Source organism: Myripristis murdjan, chromosome 8 (genome assembly GCF_902150065.1).
Source record: "Myripristis murdjan chromosome 8, fMyrMur1.1, whole genome shotgun sequence".
NCBI classification, from domain to species: domain Eukaryota; kingdom Metazoa; phylum Chordata; class Actinopteri; order Holocentriformes; family Holocentridae; genus Myripristis; species Myripristis murdjan.
In genome coordinates, this window is record NC_043987.1 from 4,038,799 (window position 1) to 4,050,884 (window position 12,086).

Below are 12,086 nucleotides of genomic sequence, written 5' to 3' on the forward strand. Positions count from 1 at the left end.
CCATATGTCCATCTTTACATATTTCCATCTTTTTTCTACAAACTTGGTAATGTGAGTAGCCTCAGAATCTTTTATAATATCGTCCCTTTTGCTGTTAATTCTGGTAGCATCAATCACTTTCCCTCCATTGATTTCTTTTTTAATGTCATCCATAGACACGCTCAGTGGCATTCCTGAGATTATTCCTCTCAGCCTTGCAAGTGCTCCGGGTATATATGCCTTCATCTTTTCCCCTATGAGCAATGTCATTTTAATGATCTTTTCCTGCTGTTGTTTGCCCACTGCATGAATTAGCACTCTTTTGTTGTTCATCAGCTTTGCAAACTTGATCCTCCCTATTTCTTGCTCGATTGCTCGTGTTAGTTTGATCGGGTTGAAGTGACCCCCCCTCCCGATCAAATTCGATCATTACTTTCATCTCATCTGCTTGAATTTGCTCCACTTGCATTTGCTTGTTTGTAGTCTTTGTCTTCTTGCAACCACTTTGCAGAGATTCACTTTCTTCTGACCAACTCCTTGCTCTTTCCTGCCTATCTCTAAGCGCTCTTTTCATTCTTGTATATCTAGACATCATCCACTCCATTTCATTCTCACTATTTCCCCCTGAGTATGAAGACATGACGCTACAGTCAAAGTACAGTTTATGCAATATGCAAAAACAAAACAAAAAAACCAAACAATTTTTTCAATCCTACCGCTCTCCTATACTCCGTCCAACCATGCCTCCCTCCTTCCTTCCTCTTCTTCTTCTTCTGTGTTTCTTTTCTTTTCTTTTTTTTTGGCAGATCGTAAAGCAACCTTTAAAGGCGCATACCACCACCTACTGTATCGGAGTAGGTACATTCAAAGCAGTACTGAAATACACATACACTTATTAATGTGCTTATTATTTATTTATTTATTTAAAAAAACCTACAGAAAAAGAAACTGACAGCCTATTTCCTGCCTCTGGTATGTAACTTATCAGCCTCCTTCCATTTCCCCTGAAGTCCTGTCCTGTGCTCAGGATGATTTTTCTCTCCATTCCAACAAAGACGTCTTCACGCAACAGATGCACAAAAAGTGCATCTATTGCTTCTAGTTTGTTAGATTTTACAAATATTTGCTTAACAGGACAGCAAAGGTGTTCAACGTGAATCATAAACTTTATTTTATTTGGAATTATATATTGATAAGGTAACAAAAACAGTTTCCCATTGTTTTTTGTCTGAATATACCCACTTATATTTACATATGGCAGTTGTGATATGCTCAAGATGATTTCTAACAAAATCATAAGTGCACTTTCTAGTCATTAAATTGATTAATCACATTTAACTTCCAACAAGAAATTTGAACATACAGTGGTGGACAAACGTTTTCGGACACCCTAAAATTTTACACAATCTCAAATATTATCATGAAATATTTGTGGAAAAATCTTTTTTGTGTTTCACAAGGTGTGGTTGCATTAGACAGATACAAACAAATAGAAATTATATATTTTTGTTTATTGTTTACAAGAAAAACTAACAAAACTAAATTCTTGACAGTTTAAATATGTCAGAATCTTCTTCCAATTCCTGGCTGTCCAGTTCTTGTGTGCCTGGGCCCAATGACGCTGGGTTAACCTCTGTCTCTCATTGATCAGGGGCTTCTTGATAGCCTTGTAGGACCTTAAGCCATGATCTAAAAGTCGGCCACGTGCAGTGGACACCAGTTTGGTTTGACCTCTGCTGCTGAAGCTCCTGTGATGTCATTTGGTAGTTTTACCTGCACATGCGGATCAGGATGCGGTCATTTCTTGCTGAAGAAACCCTTGGACGCACAGATCTTGGTTTGTCTTCCAAGCTGTTGGTTCGTCTGTATTTCTGCAGAGTGTATCCAACTGCTGAAGGACTGCATCTGCACTTCCTGGCTATCTAGCGGCAGCTGTACCCTTCCTGGCTGAGAATCTTTATAGTAAGGGAAACATATAAAAATCTGCCAACTAAATCGTTACCAAGAAATTTCTTTATCAGTGTGTTCATAAAGTTGTGTAATAACATGTATTAAAAGGTTGAAATTCAACTCCTGGGGGAAACCCCGAAAAAACCTGATCAAAGTCGGGGTACCGATAACCGATTTTTCAAAAATTCTAAAGTGCTTAAATTGGACTTAAGTAACTTTTGAGGGGACAAAATAGGGGTTTTTCATGATTCTGAGTTGATTGCTAGCATTTATTTTTCACTACAACCACTTTTTAGTGGAAAAACTGCCACGCCCACTTTTGCATTTAGCCTACATATAAAGTTGCATTTATTTCAATTAGTTGCATAATACTCAGAGCAAATACTGATCCACCATGTCAAATGCTTCAGGAGTCAATGTCTGAGTCTTCTTCAACACCATCATGAATAACATTCTTGCATGTAATGCCTTTACAAACTCCACATGCTGAGATGCACTTGACACTATTCTTCTTATTTATTTATTTATTGGTTTGTTTGTTTGTTTGTTTGTTTGTTTGTTTGTTTGTTTGTTTGTTTGTTTGACAGGGATAGTGCACATTAATTAACATTACTGTAAATGCGCCAGAGTTAGCCAAGAAGCTATTTTTCATCTGTAGTCTCTGGACAGATGTTACAGAGTCACCCTAAAAACAGAATAAAATGAGATTGACATTACTTGCAGCTGCATCACCGGTTGCTGCAATCTCCATTACAATTGCAGCTTGTGAACTGGAGTAGCTCCTCAGGAGCCATGGGCTCTAGTGTTGGAACTGGCTCATAACCATGAACACCTAGGGCTCTAGTTTCGCAGACCTGGCGAGGCGGGGGCACAGCGCACCTGCGCTTCGCCAACTGGGTGTGGCCAGGTGGCTTTTGCAAGTTTGGCATGCCGTGCGCCGTGGCGCAAGTACTCTGCCGTCCCTCCTACCGGCGGAAGGGAGGAGAGAAGGCGTGGAGTGGGGTTGACACAGCCGATTCACTTTAAACCAATCAAATGAGCCCCTGTCCTCGCCTTTAAAATGCGCTGCGCAAAGACATAATGAACGTTTACACAATTGACATGGAGGAAGAGAGCAGCTGCAACACACACTCAGGACAGTGAGGCCAGTCTTGGCTGCTGGAATGATGCTGGAGCTGCCATCCATCTATCCATCCATCCATCCATCCATCTATCCTTACATTCGTCTTCTTCATTCCCGTCTTTCCATTACCTAGCTGCCTCGCATCTCTCTTTTTCCAGCTCTGTCACCGTCTGTTAAAGTTATTGATTTTTACAAGCAAATATAAATTTAACTGTGAAGCCCCCATTTTTAATGAATGTTTTTACCTCAAAGGATAATCCTCGCCACCTTCATTTAAATACATGTTTGTTTTGCAACTTTCGTCTCCATCACATACTGATGCAACAACACACTAGAGATTAAAACAAAATCCGGTTCATGAAAACTTTTACATTTGCTGTTCTAAACGCCCAGCATCTGGCAAGGAACTGATGCCTTTTACATTTTTGATTTGTGAGGAATATTTATATATGTGGAAGAGGAACTGGGTAGTTAACATTAGCAGCTCCAGACACCATGACTGGAAAAAAGACATCACCGTACTGGACACATTGTTTGACTGACAGGTGATCAGGTTGGGTTTCCATTACGCATGCCAAAAGGTGTCAATCTCCTTTGATCTGACATCAGTTGTGACGGGACTAGGGTTGGGTATCGGTTGGGTTATATCTGATACCGGTGTCTACTCTGTATTTTTTAAACGGTTCCGGTGCTTAAACGATTCTTGAACCGGTACTTAAAAAAAAACAAAAACGCGCACACTTTGTCAAAAAACAATACCCTTTTATTTCCAGGGCCAAATTGAACACAATATTAACTTAAATATTTAAACAATATAAATACAAGTAACATATGGTAATAATAAACTCATGCCATTTGTGCGCATCCGCAGGGTGGGGGGTTTACAGTCAGGCTGCACGGCCCGGTCGGGAATGTCTTGTGGCCCGGTACTGGTCCGCGGACTGGTGGTTGGGGACCGCTGATGTAGATGATCAAACACGGTGCACTGTTCGGCTTTTAATAAACTCCATGTGTCGCCAGATGTTTCATTAAATTCGACGTGTTACCTCCCTTGCATGACGTTGCTTTAAGGCATCTGTTGCATGCAGAGTCTGCATCCTCCTTAGACGTGAAATGTAGCCAAACCTTGGAGCGTTTTGCCTTCAGCATCTTTATTGATCCTCTCACTATCAGTTCTGATCAACAAGTGTGCTGAGTAGCGGCGCTGACGTCACGTTCAACAACCGCAAGTTCATGCCAGAACACCAGAGGGCGGCACTGAAATGAGGCACCAAAATTTTTGTTCTTATTCGGTCTCATTACTACCATTTACGTCAGAACCAGTGCCCTATTGGCACCGTGTTTCGGTACTCAACCCTAGACGGGACAGTCGATATGGAAATAAATGTATGTGCTAATTGAGACAGTAGCATTGAATAGTGGATTTCGACGGTATTTATTGCATTGTTAATGTGCCTGACATTCTGGACACCTGCCTGTAAGGTTTTGGTGACATGTGCACACTGTGCGCTGGTCTGCAAAAGTTCCATTACACCGGCTGCGCTGAAAGTAGACCTGGTTTCAGATTGTGAGCTTTGAGCGCACCTTGACAAAGAATCTGTCAACACCTCCCGCTGCTGCAACACTACTCTCATCTCAGCACACCTCGGACTGCCAAACTACCAAACTGAGCGTTCCTCGGGTTGCGCTGCTTGAAACTAGCTCTGCTGGGGGTTCACCTCACTGCGCCACCCTGTGCCGCACCGGGAAACTAGGGGCCCTATCTTGCGCCAGAGTCCCTGAACCCATTATTTGGGGATTTAGCATTGCGTAAGAGGTGTTCCCCCTCAAAAGTTGCTATCTTGCGCACCTGCCGTTATCCGTAAAACACCTGCGCTACCCACTATATTATGCATAGGCGTGGTTTGGGCGTTACGCCAGTTAAACCAATCAGTGTGCCAGGTGCCATTGCCTTTAAGAGAAGGCTGCGCTATCCTAAATCCTAAATCCTAAACCCGCGATGGAGAGAGGCAGGTCGCGATTTAGTACTATCTCTGCCATTTTCTTAGGGGTTCAACTGAGGCTAAAGCAAGGTGGCTTTTTATTCGGGAGGTGGAGCCGCATGTGCATGTCCACATGTGTCCAAGTGGACGCGTATTGAAGCCGCCTGGGCACGCTCCTGTAAAAGCCCAAATGGGATAGCGGGTGGTTTCGAAGACCCGCTGTCCGCTTTCCCTGAAGTGTACGCTCAAGATAGCAATTGTAGGGAAAGCGTATAAAACACGCCCACGGGCACAGCTCCAGGTGCAAATAACGGGGTTGGCATAATGTATAGCGGGTAGCAAGATACCGTTTAGGGATAGTGGAAGCTGTTAAATGTGCAATTCACGGATAGCGGGTAGTGGCAACGGGTAGAGGGTGGCGCAAGATAGGGCCCTAGAGCCCCTAATGTTCATCCATAGTCACTGGGGTCCAGGGACATGCTCTGTAGAAGGATCCAGTCCTGGGTTTGTAGGTAGAGAATGCTGTGCAGCTGCACCCTCTGTTGGAGGTAGAGTCTCTGCTTTGATCAGCCCAGCCGCTGCCTTTCATGAGAACATGTTGTATCAAATTGCACCCAGAGTAGTACCTGAGCCCGTCTACGACGAGCCTTGCCACTCTCCATTAATCCCCATTGTATCGAACTTGGTTGCAGTTCCACTGTAATTCCACTGGGGGTGATCGCGGGCGAGTGCAGAATGAATGGGGCTCTATGGAGCTAAACCGGTAAATTTGTCTCTTACACCTGTTTATGTTTGAAAAATCTCAAATACTGTTGTAGTTTCTGAAAGTTCAATATGGATTATATGTTAAAAGTGAAATTAGCAAAAACTTATAGCCTTTTGATTTCCTACAGGTTGGGCTGTTGTTGGCCATAACACGCGGGGGGGGGGGGGGGGGCGGTAGAGCGGGAAAAGTGGGTGGGGCCGGTTTTCCACCAGGGAGTGGTCTTGGTGAAAAATAAATGCTAGCAATCAACTCAGCATCATCATGAAAAACCCCTAGTTTGACCCCTGAAAAGTTACTTATGTCCAATTTAAGCACTTTAGAATTTTTGAAAAATCGGTTATCGGTACCCCAACTTTAAGCAGTTTTTTATGAGGTTTCCCCCAGGAGTTGAATTTCAACCTTTTAGTACATGTTATTACACACCTTTAGAAACACATTGGTGAAGAAATTTCTTGGTAACGATTTAGTTGGCAGATTGGTCACATATCTGATAAAATACCCTTACTATTATCTTCAGGCATGTTTCCTGTGTTAGGTTCCTTGTTTTAGCCATTTTTGTGTCTGAAGAACTTCCAAATGTGCTGGCTTTATATAGACACAAAGCTTGGCAACAAAAATTGTGTCTTTTAATAAAAAGAACGACCTTCATCACTGATACCAAAATGACCCAATACGCTAAATTTCTTATGTATTTTTATGGAACCAATCAATTTTAAGTTTTTAGTGGCTTTTTTAGGATTTGTTTAGAATTTTGGCTGTGACTTTTCTAAAAGAAATTGCACTTGAAGACCTAAGAGTGATTCTTATCTGTAGTTGTCCGTAAAAACCCCATAACTATAAAATTCATCCTTTACATTTCAATGCTGATTGAGTTTTTCTGTTCTTCTCAAAGCAGTTCTGGAAGTGAAATGTTTGGTTTCTGTCAGAAATGGAGCTGCTGCTCCACAGGATACCACTGTGAGGAGAGAAGCTGTGTTTGAAACAAAGAGGAATGAGGCTCTGCTCCACTGAAGGAAGGACAGAGGAGTGGAGGAGATCTCAGGAGACTGGCAGCTCTTCCACACAGGATGTTTGTGGATGCTCAGCTGACCAGAGCAGAGTATCACCACTACAAGTGTGAACGCTGTGTAGCAGCACAGCAGTTCTGGGGCCTGTACCATAAAGCTGGATTAACATACCCAGGGACATCTGCAATCCTGATTTTCGGTACCATGAAGCTGGTTATCAACTCGCTAATTGAACCCAGGGTTTTCCCAATCGAGATCTGTGCACGCTCACATAAAAAGAGCGGTGTTTGCTTCTTATGACCAATCGCAGACAAGGAAAAATCCACCCGAGCTGCATACTTTACGACGGAGGAGCAGACAATAATGTGAAATAAATACGAGGCATATAAATCCATCATCCAGGCAAAAAGCAACACAGTTGCAGCTGCCAAGAGTCGCAAGGAATGCTGGCAAAAAATCGCCGACTGTGTCAATGTGTAAGTCAGTGGGATTTAAATATTACTTCCCCACCATGAAGGCACGAGTAGGTCTGACTATAGTAACATTTGTGTGTTCAATAAATGTATGTGTTTATGAAATTTGTTGTTATGGCATGTGATTTTAGCCTTATTATTTCAGATGCAACCGCAGTGGAGCAAAAAGAATGTGGGAGCAAATAAAAAATAAGTCTAAAAACATACTTCAAAGTGGTCAGTACGCTTACTATATCTTATACATGTAGCATATGTATACACTACCAGTCAAAAGTTTGGACACACCTTCTCATTCAATGTTTTTTCTTTATTTTTACTACTTTCTACATTGTAGACACATACTGAAGACATCAAATATATGAAGCAAGATATATGGAATTATGTAGCAAAGAAAAAATTGTTAAATAACTCTAAATATGTTTTATATTTTAGATTCTTAAAAGTAGCCAGCCATTGCTTTGCTGACAGAGCTGCAAACCCTTGGCCTTCTCTCAATGAGCTTCATGATGTAGTCACCTGAAATCGTTTTCACTTCAAAGGTGATCATTTGTGGAATTTCTTGCCTTCTTAATGGTGTTGGGATCATCAGTTGTGTTGTGCAGAAGTCAGGTTGGTACACAGCCCTGGCAGCCCTTTTTGGTAACTGTTAGAATTCATATTATGGCAAGAACCAAACAGCTAAGTAAAGAGAAATGACAGTCCATCATTACTTTAAGAACTGAAGGTCAGTCAGGCCACAAAATTGCAAAAACTTTGAATGTGTCCCCAAGCGCAGTTGAAAAAACCATCAAACGCTACGATGAAACTGGCTCACATGAGGACCGCCCCAGGAAAGGAAGACCAAGAGTCACCTCTGCTGCTGAGGATAAGTTCATCCGAGTCACCACAGTTGACAAATATGTCAACTGTGGTAGACAATGTGCTTGAATGTATAACAATAGAAATAAGTAGAGCAAAAAAGAAAAACATCATTGTAAGTTGTATATATAGAACACCAGGTTCAAATACAGACACATTTAAAAACTGGATGGAGGAACACTTTATAATTACAAAATAATAAAGTCATGTTTATTGGCGGGGATAATCAATATAGATTTGTTAAATCCAAATAAACATAAGATGACTGATGAATTTATCAGTACTCTATACAGTATTGGCCTATATCCCCAAATTACCAGACCCAGCCGAATCACATCTCATTGTGCAACTTTAATTGATAACATAGGCTATTTACAAATGAAATGGATAAAAATACAGTAAGTGGATTATTAGTAAATGATATCATTGACCACCTTCCAGTTTTTACAGTCTATAATGATAACCACATAAAAAACAAACAGGACAAGATACCATTGTACTGAAGGGTTAGGACAGAGGAATCCATGGATGCACTGAAAAATGAGTTACTGCAACAAAATTGGGATTTGATATATAAAGAAAATGATACTGATAAAGCATATGATGAATTTCTATGGGTAGCTATTTAAAATAATGTATGATAATTGTCCAATTAAACAATGCTGTAGAAAACAAAAGTATAAAGATAATCAATGGATGTCAAAGGGGCTGCAGAATGCTTGTAAAAAGAAAAACACGCTATATAGAGAATTCATAAAACACAGAATTAAGGAAGCAGGAGATGAATACAAGTATAAAAAAATATCATGAGAAATTGTAAGAAAGATTATTATATTAAATTACTACAGAACAATAAACATAATATAAAAGGCATATGGAATATATTAAACAGTATAATTAGAAATAAATTTAGACATTAATTATCCACAGTATTTTATAGAAAATGATAAAATTATAAATAACATGGGTGATGTAGTTAATAAATTTAATGATTTTTTTGTAAATGTTGGACCAAACCTAGCGGCAGAAATTCAAGACCCAGGGACATTCGATGATAATTTAATAAATAGAAATCCAATGACAATGTTTCTTAAGCTTGTAGAAGAAAAGGAGATTGTAGATATTGTTAATGAGCAAAAACAAGACATCCACTGATTACAATGAAATAGATATGAAAGAAGTAAAAAAGGGTAATTCATGGGATTTCCAAACCATTAACACACATCTTTAATTTATCATTACAAACTGAACTGGTCAATTTCCTAATAATATGAAAATAGCTTAAGTTGTTCCTCTGTACAAAACTGGAGACAAACACTATTTCACAAATTACAGGCCTGTTTCTCTACTCCCACAGTTATCAAAAATTCTGGAAAAAGTTTTCAATAATAGGTTAGACAATTTCATAGAGAAGCATAGCTTACTCAGTGATAATCAATATGGATTCAGAAGTAACCGGTCAACATCACAAGCTTTAATTGAACTAATAGAAGAAACCACTAATGCCATAGATAAAAAGAAGTATGCTGTCGGGGTATTCATTGATCTAAAACAAGCATTTGATACAATAAATCATGAAATATTAATAAATAAATTAGAACAATATGGGATCAGGGGACTGGCACTAGAATGGGTGAGAAGCTATCTAAAAAACAGGAGGCAATTTGTGAAAATGGAAGAATACCAGTCAAGATGCTTGGACATTGTGTGCGGTGTTCCACAGGGATCGGTGTTGGGCCCTAAACTATTCATCATCTACGTCAATGACATATGTAATATGTTACATATTACATATGCATATGTCACATATAATATATCACAATGCAATATATCACATTTGGTTGGTGAGAATTTACAGCAACTTTTGGACATTATCACCTCAGAATTCATCAAAATAATGTCTTGGTTTGTCAAAAATGAGCTATCATTAAATCTGAGCAAGACAAAAATTATGATATTTGGTAACAGAAAAATAATCAAGCACAGGTACAGATAGACGGGGGTGATATAGAAAGAGTACACAAAATCAAATTTCTGGGGGTGACAGTAAATGACAAAATTTGCTGGAAATCTCAAATTTAATACATCTGCACTAAAATATCTTGAAGCATTTCTGTAATGGCTAAAGCAAGGCACTTCTTAGATACCAATTCACTCCACACTCTGTTCTGTTCACTGGTCTTACCTTACTTAAATTACTGCACAGAGGTGTGGGGCAATACATATAAAAGTTCATTAGAACCACTATTCATATTGCAAAAAAGAGCCATCAGAATCATTCATAATGCCGGTCATCTTGAACACACCAATCCATTATTCATCAAGTCTAAAATAACAAAATGGTATGACATTGTAGAATTACAAACAGCACAACTTCTGTACAAAACCAGGAACAATTTATTACCAAGTCACTTACAGAAACTGTTTCATGAAAGAGAGGGAAGGTATGATTTAAGGGAGCCATTAAATTTTAAAATTGTCGAACTACAATGAAAAAATTCTGAATAACAAATAATGGAGTAAGGCTATGGAAAAGAGTGTGGATCTGAAGCAATGTCCAACCATCAAGCAGTTTAAAAACAAACAAAGGATTTTTGCAAGATACAGGGAAGAAGAGACATGAGGTTGTGTGTGCATGTGTTTGTGTGTATGTACATGTGGTGTTACTTGTGTGTATGTATATACACTACTCACAAAAAGTTAGGGATATTTGGCTTTTGGGTGAAATTTATGGAAAATATAAAAAGTTCACACTACAGTGATATTATATCATGAAAGTAGGGCATTTAAGTAGAAGCATACACTGGTGATTTCCTCATCTCAAACAATTTATTGAAACAAAAGCCAACAACGGTGGTGGATATACCACAACAAAAAATGTCAGTGTCAATAACTTGTGTGCCCTTGAGCATCAATTACAGCTTGACAGCGACGTCTCATGCTGTTCACAAGTCGAGTTATTGTCTGCTGAGGCATGGCATCCCACTCTTCTTGAAGGGCGGCCCTCAGGACATTGAGGTTCTGGGGTACAGAGCTCCGAGCCTCTACACGGCGACTCAGCTGATCCCATAGGTTTTCTATGGGATTCAGGTCTGAGAAAGTGCAGGCCACTCCATTTGAGGTACCCCAGTCTCCAGCAGCCATTCCCTAATGATACGACCTCGATGAGCTGGAGCATCAAACACCTGATGTGAATTTTGCCGTTAAACTCCTTGTTAGAGAACAGCAACTTGTGCAAAAAGTACTGAAACATTGAACAGTTGGACATGTGCATTCAAAAGTTTACAGAAGGTCACATTAAGTTCACCTGTAAAGGTTATAATGCATTTTAGGTTTATCCTGAAATTTCACCCAAAATCCAAATATCCCTAACTTTTTGTTAGTAGTGTATATACATGTATATATATATGTATGTATGTATATATATGTGTGTATGTATATGTATACAGTATATATTTTTATTTTATTTTTTTATTTAATACATTTTGTTTTGTACAGAAATTACAGATGAACGAATTATTTTCTGACTGATTATAATGAAATAGACATTAGAATGAAATAGAGATTAGGGGGTAGGATTAAATAAGTTTTTACTTCTTCCTACTCCTTTTCTAGCATGTTAATGATGATAGATGCATTTTATTTTAGTTTTCTTTATTTTACTTTATTTTTGGACCTTTGTTTTCTTATTTACCTTTATGTAGTATTGATTATTATTTTGTTTTGTTTTTTTGACTTACTGCTGTTCATGTTCGAAATAAAGATCTCAATCTCAATCAATGATCAAAGTGACAAGGAAACATAAACCTGAATTTGAGCCAAACAGAAGCAACAAGAATTTCTCTCTTCAATGAGCCTGCATTAACACAAGATGTGTGAGCAGTGTTCACATGTGGCTGCATCTCCAACAACAACACTGACTGAGAAGAGTTTGAGTTTCCTCGTCCT